Below are 14,427 nucleotides of genomic sequence, written 5' to 3' on the forward strand. Positions count from 1 at the left end.
ATCCCTGTCAATAATTATATTGGGTGACTAATAAAATATGATGCCAGGCATTTTTTGAATCTTTATCTTTCTCCTCTGTCTCATTTGCAAAATGAATAGGTTTGCTCCGCAGGCACCACCTAATCTGGAGAATTCAATGTTGCTCAAGGACATTCCAAATAAATTTCAGCAGGTATTTCTTCATGCAACAGTCATATGAAAAATGGACTTTCACAATATCTGCCAGTTGCCTTGTTAAAATTTCTCTTTGCTCTGTAAGGTTATTGCTAGCATCAGAGGCTGAAAGGCCAAAAAGAGGCACTGCAATTGTGATGTCCTGACCAGAAGAACTTTATGCTGTTATCCCATCAAGACCTACACTCTGAGTTGAGTTCCAATAATCAGTGTTTGATCTACAGAACATATGCCATTCATCCATTGTACCAGTGGTCTACCAGAAAAAAAGCTGAAATCATAAAAATAGATTTTATAACATAAGCCAATACTTCCTTTCAGAAACTGTGCTCATATATAGTAGGCCTTTTACCAAAAATCATGCCAGTAATGTGAAATTAGCTCATTTGGTTGAGAGTTTAGCTTCCTTTCTCAAATAGGTATTACATTATAGTAATTACACCTCCAAGTGATGAAAATATGGCAGGATTCTCAAGTCCTGTGATGATTTATATTCTTCTGGCGCTCATATGAAGGAAAAAACATCTCTTGTGGATTAAAGCATTTGGGTATCTCTAAGTAGTTGAATGGAAGACTCCAGAGATTTCGTACCCTCTTGCTGGTGGGAGGATAGAACAAGGAATAGGCTATGATTCATCCAACTCTTCAAAATATTCTCATGTTCCTAATTTTAGGTCCTGTAAGTCATATATCATACTGCAAGTATACCAACCCTGACTGATTGCATTTGCTGAGATACCCCATGCTGAATGTCCTATAAGTGTCTATGTTACATGGCACGATTTGATACTGCCCACTTTTACAAGCAGTGCACCGTGTAAGTCTCCCCCTTGAAAGTCTATCACACTTTTCCTGCTTAGTTTTCTTCTACTTGTTTCTGAGCTATAGCCCTTGGCCTTGGCAAGAGTAAAGGTAATTTTACACACACACAAGAAAAAATAAATAAAGGATGAAGCTGTCCTACAAACCGTTCATACCCAAGGTTTGCCTAGAGACTACTGTCCACACGTCTCATCTGCCATCTGGGTTCTTCACTTCCAGCTATTCCAATTTGCACAGAGATGTTGTTGCCAAGAACTGTGCGCTGGATGCCGGGCCATTCTTAACAAGAACACTAAAAGCAAAAACAAACAAAAAATCTTTCAAATGAAAAAAAAAAATAAAAAGCATACATGATAAAAAAAAACTTCATAAAATATTTCATAATGGTCAGCCCTTCTTCCTGGAGCCTGCTGAAAGCAGGCAGCGACTTACCAGCCACCAAAAGACATACTTGTGGCCTCCTATATTCCTTGGGACACCCAGAATCTGTTAAAGTACATTCAGACTAAGTACAAGCCAAGACCATACTTATCCAGTTCCCTGGGGCAGGCTGTCAGGGCCCTCAAAATCCCAACAGGCATTAATTGCTGTGACCAGCTTCAACGAGAACCCCCACCTATGCCCCCTCTATCCACTGACCTCTGAGTATGCAGCAGAGATTAGCCACAACTGCCTAAAAAATCCTCACCCTAACTGGGTCCCCACTGAAGTTTCTGGGGAAATTACTATGGTTATGGGGGTGTTGCAGAAGCCTCCAGGGCTGCAATCTGCCTCTATGGCTGGGGTTTGGAAACAGGATAAAAAAGCTAACCTGGAGCTGTTGGCAACCCCGTTGCAAAGCTCCTGTGTGTGCATCTCTACAGGTACAGCAATTCTAAATGGGGCACCGACTGTTCCACGACTTTAGTTCTGATGATGCCCATCTACATCCTCATTAAAAAGAGTCTGATACCACATTTTAAGAGTGGTGGGGTATGGGCATGCTGTTATGCTTCTATACTGCCAGGTGTCCATGCCTGGCATATCTCTTTCCTCTCTGATCTCATAAAACAGTGGATGCCACCAGCTAGGTTAAAAATGTTGCAGATATTCTCTCGTCACCACCCTCTGCCTGGATGGTCTAGTCCAGATACCCAAAAGCCTCTTAACAGCCTGATATCTGAGGCTGCTTTCTAGACTAGAGGACTCATGGAGGTACCCAAATCCAGGACAGGTAAACTATAAAATCAGACCATGTTGGTTACCCCAGGTTCAGCCTGTGGTACCAGGGATATACCATGGCGCCATCTTACTGTCTCAGGTTTTCCTCTGCCCCAAACCAGAGGTGTGCAGAGGTCAACAGTTCCTCATGAAAATGCTACTACTCCCTTGCCTGTTTGCCATCCCCTTGTTAAATCTCTTCCATGGCGTGGATGAAGTCATCCCAAGCCTTCTCACTGGCAGCTGAATCCTGCACATAGAAGAGGTGTACTTCCTGATCTTTCAACAGAAGAGCAGCAGAGGGGAAGGTCTGCCTACATTGCTGGCTTTCAAGTTGCATCTTCAACTCATTGAGCTGCAAGTGGTACCTCCTTTGCCTGGCCAGATGTGCCCTGCTCTCTTACATGCTGCTGAATGGGAGGAGCAGGACAACTCCCAGCCTTATCCATTAAGTGTCAATATTCATTTTCTCATCTTCATCAGTGTATAATTGTCACTGATCCCATTTCACATCAACAATGTGGTCAACCTGTAAAAACTACTACCTGACGCAGGAGTGCATCTTCTTCCTGGCCCAAAGGGGTAATCATACATTTGCCCTTGCTGTAGTATTCTTCAGTTTTCTTGTCTCTGGCCAATTCCCCATGTTTTCTACGTGGTACATGCTGATATGACTGTTGCAGTCAGACTTTTCCAAAACTCTGGTCCCACCTGATACAGAAAAATGCATAAAGCTCCATACTGCACATCACGTAACAAACTCAGAGCTGTTGATGAGCTTAGCTCACTGCAATCTGTATCATCCATGGTGGACAGAAGACTGCAGAGCTTCCAGACAGACACACAGACAAAGAGTTTCTCCAGTGTAAAGGTAAGTATACTGTTCAGTCATTATTCTGTGAAGCCTGTGAAGCCTTTTTCAGTAACCAAATGGGTTACTGAAATTGGTTACTGAAAAAGTTGCATCTATTTTATCTATTTTCAGTAACGTTAAAGTTACAAAGAAGTCATCTGTTTGAGACAGATGGTCTTTTGTTTCTAAACCCTGTTGTTTTGTGAATAATCACTTACTTAAACTTTAAGGATAGTAAAAAGCTATCAAGGTTTCATAGGATGTATTCATACTGTGTTGAATCTTGTGTGTTGATGCCTCAAAACCTGTATAATTTGCTTTTACAGAAACAGTATTTTTGCTATTGTTGGTTACTTTACCAAAAGCAAAACATTCGTATCTTTTCAAATGTGAAAAACCTACATTAAAAGTCACACCCATAAGGCACACTGGGAAACCTGGATACAAATGGTTGTTTCATCTTGAATAGTAAAAATGACAACACATAGGAAATAGTTCAGAAGTTTGTAGGCACTGTTGAAGTAATAATAGGATGTAGTTTTCTTTGAAGTGCCAGTAATGCTGCATAGTATGTGACAGAATTTTACTATTTATGTAGTCACATCCTTGCTGAGCACTGTTTCTGCAGCCTCACAGCCACCTTCCCATGCCATACCCTGTCCTGTCATCATTCTGGGTATCCAAGTGCCATTACTCTGGACTTAGGCTGACCTGATATCATCTCCTTTTTTAAACCCAGGCTGATAGCATGCTTTGGTCCATGTAGAGTTGCATGGTCCCAGAATGAGCATAATTAGAGTATTATTTCAGACCTACTTACTGTCCCATTGTGCATTTAACACCCGGATATCAAAAACAAAATAAGAAAAAAAAAAAAACAACCTCTTTCATATGGAGCTTTTCCACTCTTCTATTACTAGTAACATTTTGTCTTGAATGTATTCAGGCTGCAAGAAAATCTGTGAAGGAAATCATTAGTGAACATCATTGTTTTCCTAAACTATATTGTCTTTACTGAAAGGGTTGTTAGACATTGGAATAGACTGCCCAGGGAAGTGGTTGAGTCACCATCCCTGGAGGTCTTTAAAAGACGTTTAGATATGGAGCTCAGTGATATGGTTTAGTGGAGGACTTGTTAGTGTTAGGTCAGAGGTTGGACTACGTGATCTTGGAGGTTTCTTCCAACCTAGATGATTCTGTGATTCTGTGATTTCCTATTGTAGTGGTGGAGGTAGCACCTTAGAGAGCTCGTAACCCTTCCAGGCTCTCTCCACCCTACAAACCTCAGTAAAATACTAGCAGCACCTCAGTCAGTGAGATACAGTTTTCAATGGCTGAAATGCCAGCCATGCTGCTTCCCTTCCTCTGCGTTACACTCCCACCACTGACAAAGCAGGATCCATCCGTACATCTTTCTACCCTTCTCATTTTCTAGTCCTGGTACATCCTTCCTTAATTTCTAGTCCCACTTCAGGTCATGACAGGTTTGAGGGAACAACAGCCTACCTGTCAGACAGCTGTGATGGAAGCCTCAGATTTCTTCTCTGCAGCCTGAAAAACCTTACTGAATAATGAATCAAAAATGGTTTTGTCTACTCATGTTATAAAATTTATCACGTAATTTGGCACTTGTGAAGCAATCCTGCCTCAGACACTGTACAATTCAAAGTTCCCCATACCTAATTTATTTCTATATTACTGCAGGCTAATAATCTCCATACAGCTTCCGAAAACCCAAGTGCTGATTTCATTTTAGCACTTTGTAAAAGTACCTGAGCAAGTACCTCTTGGGTAATTGTGATTCTGATGCTGTCCAGCTTTGTTCTTCTTTGATTTGGTGCAACTAACCCTCCAGTAGTATTGATAGAGCAGTACAAGGCTAGACAGCCTTGTGGAAAATAACCTAGTAAAAATAAAAAATGTAATCAGAAATTCTCTGAGCCAGTTTGTTATGTGTTCACAGAACACAACGAGTGATATAACTGAGCAGAGGGAGCTACTCCAGACACCACTGTTATAGAGAAAAATGGTTGTGAACTACACGGTACACTCAAACCAATCACAAATATGTTCTTCTAGCTGGCCCAAGCCATTTTAAGTACTGAGAGTAATAGAAAATATGAGAAGCTATATTGTCCTTTTACTTTGCACACGCCCAGTGCTTATAAAGAATTAATGAGCCAAGAAATAACTATAGACCATAATTTTCAAGTAGTTCTTCCTGTCCTATGTTGTGGAATTAGAAATACTTAAACTTGTCCTGCTGACATTGCACATACTTCACTTTATGAAGAATTTATGTAAAGGTTCACTCATGCAATAAATTTTAAAATGTACATTTTAAAATCATGAACTGTATTTATACATTATATTGTACTTACACTTATGGATAACTCGTGTCTGAGTATTTATATATGTGTGTGCACACTTATTTTTAAAGTTCTCTGAAATACATGGTTATCCTGCAACAAAAAAAGAGCTGCTGTGCAAGACAGCATTGCATAGTGTATATGTAGTGTATATATGTATAGTATAATTGTTTACAAGAGTCACAATACACTGACTGGTAGCAGAGTTAATTTGAATTAAAATACTGTGGTTTTTTGTGTTTTTTTTTTTTTTGACATAATCACTGTCTATAGACTTTACTGAGAATGATGCATTTGCCCTTGCAAAGAAACAGCAGCTTATAGTATTCTTTCACATGAGTTTGTGCGAATATGCATACAAAAGAAAGAAAAATGGAGTTTAATTACTGTTGGAATGTCTCTTCAGGTTATTATTTTACTATGCAATTCATAGCCTGTGCCCCAAATAAACTCATTCTTTTAATATGTAGGAAATATTCTAATGACTGCTTGAATTAATTATAAAAGCTGGTAAGTTTAAATAATATAAACTGAAAAAAATATATATTTGTTCATGCACGAATCTGAAATATACATATAGGAAAGTATTTTCTTAGTAATTTTCCTCTGTTACGTGCATCACTGCATTCACAAAACCACACACCCCAAATTATTGTCTTTACTGAAGACAAACTCTGGAAAAAATGAAATGAGAGCTTTGTCTACATAGAAATATAGTAAGAGCTTCACAGTGTGACCTGCAGTTTTTACTAAAATAAATTAATGGATGGTGTGCAAAAGCCAAGATTAAACAGAGTAGTAACAAAACATTAGTAAGCACTTTTAATGTAATTAATTTTTGATGTATTACGATTTTTAGCATGTAATTATTTTTGAAGGAACTGCAGCACAGTACTGGATCACATGCTTATGCAACCTAGCTACTAAAGAATAAAATGTGACAATATTTTTAAATTCTATTGCTGAATAATACTGCATTGTACATCACAGATAATAATGGCAAGATTTCTCTCATATGATAATCGCTCACGGTGATTACCTAATAAAAGGCCAATTCTTGGTACTATAAGACCTTATGGTCAGCCTAGCATCTAAGGAGGCATTGGGATGTGCTATATAAAGCGCCCAGGCTTGCAGTGACCTTGAATCTGTTTCCTTATTGCTGAAGCCTGGGATCGTTCCATGGCTACATTCCCAGTCTGCATCAAGAGACCGGTGGTAACATCAATCTTAAACACTGGTCTTTAAAACAATTTTTGATATTGGCCTCGAATAGGTCTAATAATTTTGCTTAATCACCTCTGTTTCTACACAAAAACTGGAATCCAGGCTGACTTCTCATTTTTCATTCTTGTGACATCCAGCCATAGGCTTTCTGTGTGCCATCAAATATCTGGAATCACAATTAGATAAAATATGTCAGATGCCCCGTGACACCCAATCATCTTTATTGTAGAGAAGTTCACTTTCAGCTTAGAGTAGAATAATTTCCAGTTGACTCAGGTCAGTACTTCCAAAGAAAAATGAGAACACTCATTTGCATGTTTAAATATGCAAAGTCAATACATTCAATCTGCATTATTTGCCTCCTAATGAGAATGACCTTTTCTGCTGAGCAGGAACAGCATCTGAACATGAGCATGTGGATGTTGTGTTAGAATAAGGAATTCCGAATCTCTATTGAAATAGGTCAACTGCTTGCTTCTCTGAACACAAAATAATCACCATCATACTGAACCCTAAATCCAAGGGCTTCTTCATCCTGAGGGAAATCTAGATTAGGTTCAGCATCTGAGTTTTGCTGCGTGGATGTATCTCATAACACTCCTTGCCTATTCACCATTCTTTACAAAGAACATCTAAACAGTTCTCCTGTCATCAGTGTGGGGCAGGTTAACACCATAGCATGTTTATAATTATTTTACATAGCAAAAGATCAACAGTAAAGGATTAAGTGAGTGGCTTAAGGCTACAAAGAAGCAAATATTATGCCAAGCTTGAAACTCAGTTTCACCTTGTCTTTGGTCCTGTGTTCAAACACGTAAGATCAAGTTTCTTGCAATCCTTTAATTGAAATGGAAAGAAGCCATGCCCAACTTACAAAACAGCAGTAGGATCACATAACCTGTGTTGTTCTACTTCTGTGAATGCCAAAGAAGGGAATGAGTCCTGCATGTAGGCATCTCTTCTGTAGACAAATAATAGCAGCGTTATGGCCATTTTATTACTAAACATTTAGTTATCCTTTGTACTGGGGAGGGAAGTCAAATTGCCAGTGCGCTTACCATGCTTGCCTTCCTCTAAAGCTTACTCTTTTCATCTGCAGACCTCAAAAATCAGCAGAAATATTACACCGTGTAGGTAATAGGTCTGCGAACTGGAACCACTCACATGCATGACTCAGGATTAATGAAAGAGCTGGGAATTCAAACAAACATCTTGACATGGCTTATAAGCGAGGGCATAGTTATATATTCTTGCTGTTGTTTCTTTTTCATTATGGTGCCACAGGAGCCTCCCACCATGGATCAGGGTTCCATATTAGGAGGATTTATTTAAACACCTAATGAACACCTGTAGTTATGAATTTACAACTGAGAAAAAAAAAATAAAACCCTTCAGATTATAATCATAATATTCAAGTGAAACTAACACATGCCTTCTTTTAAGTATATATTTTCCCATGATTATATACAGGAATGGAATGCAGTAATTTTAATGCTACCACTCTGAAAGTGAATCCAGACAAATCTGGATTGTCCTAAAAATAGATACCATAGGCACCAGTGAGGAGAAAATTCATACTGAGAAAAAGAAGATTCAAGCTGTACAGAACCAGCCAGTTCCCCAGATACACGCTTATATATCTAGTTGTGTAGAGCTTTGGTCTTGATATTACTTCATTTGCGAGTGTGCTTTTTTTGCAAAATTATTCTGGAGAACAAGAGTCACAAACCCTCTTATGGCAAACACTGTAATTGCACCAAATGTTTTTTGTAATTGTTCTTCTTTTCATCAACTGTGTTTCAAATCTGTTTTGTTTTCTGTATTGGGCACAGGTGCTAATACAGATGGGGGCAACAGAAGGACCAGCTATACTCATGAGAGTAACAAATTCTCATTTCAAGCAATATGGGAAATAACTGTCCCACCAGCAGGATACCCTGATGCAATACGTTTTGGTAATCTGCTAATGGTGCAATTTCAAAACTGATCTAGACGAGCTGTAGCCTGTACTGCCATGTGAACGAGCAGTTCTCTTTCCTTTCCTATTGCTGTCTGTTTCTTTTTGCAGACAAATCAAATAACTAATACTGAAAAAGGAAAAGCTTGCTGATTACATTTGGATCAAACCTTGGATTTAGTGGAGTATGCCACAAGTCCCAGTTTCAGCAAGATAAGGATCAGGAAATGCATTGCCAAGTGAGTGGCAGATTGATGTCATCCTGAAGTAGCTGCAAAACTGTGACCTTGAAAGACAGTGATTGCCTGAAAGGGACATTAGCAGATGTAGAAGTAGATTGGGGTGGTTTCCAGTGTCAGATATGTGCCAGACAGAAACGTGGTTATTTCAGTTTGTATGTGCACTGTCCATCTCACCCTATAGCAGAAGTCTAGAATGGTTAATGACTTTTCCTCTAAAAGTGCCTATTTTTCCCATATGACAATAAACAGAGAGGAAACCTTCATCCTGTCTGTCAGAGCTAAATTGGTGTTGCTATTTTAAAGTACTTTGAGAGAATGGTCAGGGAGGAGATGACATTGTGAGGTCGGAATGTGCTGATGGTAGCGGATACCATCAACATCTTGGATCAAAGATAGCGGGGATACAGATTAAAACTGCTGACAATTATAAAATAATCCATGAGGGCAGACGTATTATTTTTAATCCACATAAATTCACTAATCTAGCTCTCAGCATAGTCACAATTGCATCAAGAAATCAAAGGTCATTACCAAAAAATGATAGGGGGACAAACTGGCTGTCAGAAATGGTGAATGAAGGCACTGCTTCTGAAAGAATGAAATGAGGCACAGTTTATGAAATAGCCCTTTCACAGAGCTCTTTGGAGTATGGAATTGACCAGGCAGCTATCCCTGTAGAAAAGGAAAAACAAACAAACAAGCAACAAGAAAATCTGACTGCTGAAGCCTGTGTTTCCTTCTATGAACAAGGAACCAGGACTCGTATTTTTGAGGATTAAAAAAAAAAAAAAAAAAAAAAAAAAAAGAGCCTAATACATATGTTAGCCCTTTTCCTAATAGAAATTGATCTACAAGATGACATGTATTAATTATCTGGATATATCAAGAGGAATCTCAGCCCTTCCAGGCAGTGATCTCAGAGATTTAAGATAGTGGGTATAACATCACAAAGGATGAGATAGCTTTCTTTTAAGCCAATTTTACACACGAGAAAACTAAGATGGGATTCACCTCACTCAACATCAAATATCTGCAAGATTTCTTCAGCTGGACTGGTCTCTCCAGACCCTCTTTATAGACATATAGACTATACAGTGATTAATACCATTCTAAAATAGATCATTACATCTAGGAGCTCCTTCTTCTTCCCTTTGAGTCAAGAGGGATGACAGGTTAATTTGCTTAGCTGTAAATGTTCACAGATAACTAACATTAGCTGGGAAGATTCTCTTATTAAGGCAAGCAGAGATGATATAATCTTAGGGAAAAGCCTGAGGGGTTCAGATACATTGATTTCCTATTACATTTTAACTTATAGCTTTGGTGAACCCTCTGCTTTCTATTTTAACTGCAATAGATGCAAAGCTCATCTTTTGTTTCAGAGCAGACAGAAAACAGCCTTTAACTAGAAATGTAGTATCCATTACTACACTGTGGTTGGGCAAGTAAAGCTCCTGAACAAGAACTGTGTATTAAATTAATGCTATGTTATAAATAATAACATAATAAATTATAGGAACTGGGATTAAGATGTGAAATAGCAACTAATATGTATAGATTGATATTGTTACAGCCTAAGCTACCAGATCCAAAGTTTGCTGGCATCTTGGATAAACTTCCAAGTGTTTCATTGTACCTTGACTCCAATACATATTATATTTTGTGTGCTTAACAAAGCCTCAGGAATAACGGAGTAAGAGTTTGCTAATAGCTAAGAACAACCACTGAGCTAGAAAAAGCTGCTGGAAATTAATTGTCCCTGAAAACAATAAACTTACATGTTAAAAAGACAGCGTTAGCAATAGGATGAATGGTAACATTGCACATTACTGTTGGTGCAATTGCTCCTGTGAGTAAACTGATACTTATTCTTGCCAGTATTTTCTGTTTTTATAGGTAAACAAATAGGTAAAGTGATTTTTAACAAAGTAATGGCAACTGTCAATTTTAGGAGATTTCTTTGTTGAATTCATGCATTCATAAGTATATATTCCTGAGTATCATTCCTACTTCCAAGCATTATTTTTTAAAGCTGCCTCAGTAGAATTAAAGAAACGATCCAAATAAAACACAGAGTGATCTTCAGAGAAGAGAATTACAACTGATATGTTGAAGCTAAGCAATTAACAACAACAAAAAAAAAAATGTCCCTTGTTTTATATTTACCTCTTTTCTGATGAAAATTGCCTTATGACAGTGTCACAGAATCATAGAATGGCTCAGGTTGGAAGGGACCTTAAAGATCATCTAGTTCCAACCCCCCTACCATGCACAGGGATACCACCTACTAGATGAGGTTGCTCAGGGCCTCATCCAACTTGGTCTTGAACACCTGCAGGGATGGGGCACCCACAGCTTCTCTGGGAAACCTGTGCCAGGGCCTCACCACCTGTCAAGTGAAGAATTTCCTCCTAACCTCTAAACTAAATCTTCCTTCTCCTAGTTAAAAACCATTTCCCCTTTTCCTGTCATTGTCTGACAGACCCCTGAGGGACACCACTTGTCACCAGCCTCCACCAGCCTCCACAGAGCCACTGACCATATAAGTGTTCTTATAAGAACAAGGTCAACTTGTAAGGTCAACTTTCAGCATAGAACTAAGTCTTCCATGGAGACTTTGGTTCCTTGGCACAGAAACATTGACTATATAAATTTCATATAGGAAATGCAAAGTGCCATAATGTGGAAATTTGATCAATGATGTTATCCTGGTTTATAATTGTGTATTTTTGAACTGTGATGTGCACAAAGCACTAATTTAAAAGTCCATTTAGTTGCAACCTACATCTTCCTTTTAATAACAAGAAACTCATTTGATTACATTCCTTCAGTTATCCCTGTGTCACGTATTGGATAATCTCCTTATAGTTTAAAACTAAAAATGTTAATGGATTGGGGAAATGGGTTTCTGCTTTCACCCATCATATCTGTCTTTTTTATGCTTGTCTTTTGGATCATTTATCTAAATAATAACCATCAGTACCCACTCCTTCCTTCCAATGAACTAAGACATGTTAATGCTTAAACTCAGTGAATACATCCCTAATCTGGATATACCTTCAGAGATTACCACTTTCATCTCATTATCTTTTTTCTTGTGGTGGGGGTGTGTAGATACCAACTGGCAGGGCCATTACTTCCTAATTTCTTTCAATTAAAATAGCCTGGGTTAGTTCAAACTATGTAGATTTTTATTAATGAATTTCACCAGTGAGCACTGACTGAAAAGGGCATTGATCTCACAAACTAAAAGACAGGAGTTATATGAAAACTCAGCAAACAGCTTTCAGTCAGCAAATCTGTTGGGGCAGACCCAGAGGAATTAATAAGTACCTGCAGGGGAAGGTGCTACGGGTGGTAACCTGGAGATACACCTGGAGGATTTACTTCAGCAGTCTTAGTGTCAGAATGCGGGAAGACAACTCATTTTGCTCAAAAGCAGTGTGGAGAAGATAAATGACTCGTCCAAGGTCAGACACAAAGATTGTGGAAATTCTAGAAATGCCAGGAGAGATTTTTTTTCTAGAGTATTTTTGTAGTTCAGTTTTCGTCATGCCTGACTTAAAAAGCTGTAGGAGGCATCTAGCTCTGAATAAACAGACAAATAAATTAATAAATAGAACACAAATTCTGAGCAACAGGGATGTGTCTTTAAAATATTAAGGAAATCACTTTTCTCACCTATCGATTCCTTCTGAAATGGTCTGAACTGAAGCACATTTGAAAGCCAGCAACTTTGTAGTGCCTTAAGACTTTGCAAAATGTATGCCACTGGAAAAGTGTCCTTTCATAGAAAATCTCTCCTTGCAGCCTTTCTCTTTCATACAAGTACAAATATCAGTTCTGCTGATCACAGTGGTGGCAGTATGACATGGGGATGAACAATGGCTCAGGTAGGCGGGTACCATGCTAGAAAGCCACAGCAGAGCCTTCAAGTAGCTTGCACTGTTCTGAGGATCTGACTGCTCAGAATAAATTCATTCTGGTATTAAGCTTTCAGTCTGTATAGTCAAAAAAGACTGGATGTAAAGGCTTATGTATTCTTACATGAAGCCGGCTGCTTTTTCTATTGACAAGAACAAAAAATGATCATATGAAATCAGTCTCAAAATCTTTCTGGTGCTGCTTTGATATTTCCTGTGGTGATAAATAGCACGATATGCTCAATAGTGGCAAATTACAAAGGAGCCAGTATCTACCTATGTGTATCATTTAGTTACTAAATAACATTTTCATGACTTTTAGGAGGTGAGGAGGAAAAATAGCAGACAGATGGCTAAAGAATGACTATTCCCCTCATTCTGTATGAAAAGAGAGAGAAAAAGAGAGAGAAAGATGTTAAAAAGAAATCCATGAATAGAACAGAACTGAATAGCATAGGAAAACTGTTAACAGAGATTACCTCAGCAGGAAGTAAAATTGTACCGAAGAAACAATTCTATATGAAGTCTCATTTCCAATGAATCATGCCATTGTCTTCAATTTCATTCTAAATGTGAAACCTGCCCTTACTGCTTGTTCTCTGTTGTGGGATCACTGTCAAAACAAAGAACAATTATAAAATGTTCCCTCAGTTCTGAGTTCCTATTCACTAAGTGATGCCAATATGATGCAGAGATCTAAATGTGAAATTTGTAAAATGGAAACTGGATTTCACCTTTTTTCTTGTATTTAGATGCCACGAGAAAGTTGGAAGAGTATAATTCAGGTTTTAAGTGCTTTTTATACTCTCATGAACAAGAAGACTGCATTTACTAGGTACTGGTAGCCAAAATGGTAAATCTGAAATGATAATCCACAAAGTTCTAGGACAGTATCTGAAATATCTGCCATAATTTATTTATTTAGATATGGCATTGCTAGATTTGAACGATGAATTAGTCTAAGCAGATTGTTATTTCTTTCAATATAGCATTTTATTGATGATTAAATTTATATATTTCTCTGAAATATTGCTTTACTTTAATTCTTGGAAAATATTTGTACTTCACAAACAGGTGATAATAACTCCATTTATACATTTTTTGCTAAAGTTGTCTGTCCATTTTCACCCAAACTTTGGATTATATAGTTCAGCAATATACATGCTTTCCACATTTTCCTATGAGATGTGAAGTGATGATGAAGGCAAATATTGACATTTTCTTTATTCGAAAAAATATGAAATTTCTCATTATTAGAAAAATCTGTTGCCCTGATGACAAATTACGTGATGAAACAGAAGGAGGATGTAAATCTTAGAGTTTTAAAAGCATCTAATATTTACTCAAATTATATTCAGCTGTACTTATCTAGCATGCTGCTGGAATAGTGTTATCAATAAATCTATAAATAGGATGCAAAATGCATGTGAGCTGTCTGTGCATGAATAAAGAGCAGAACAGCAGTAAATTATAGCATAATATATAGTTTAAAATGAAGCAAACGGAATGCCTTGACAAGTTAACACAACGTATTTTGTCACTGAGTGTGAAAGATTCATTACGCATCAGCCTTGAGAAAGCTGGATTTCTGAAGCATGGGGTCATCCAGGACACATGACGTAATGAGAGAGCATGGAAACATGCACAGAACGGCAAAAAT

The sequence above is a fragment of the Aythya ferina genome, assembly GCF_964211825.1.
Source record: "Aythya ferina genome assembly, chromosome: 2".
NCBI lineage: Eukaryota > Metazoa > Chordata > Aves > Anseriformes > Anatidae > Aythya > Aythya ferina.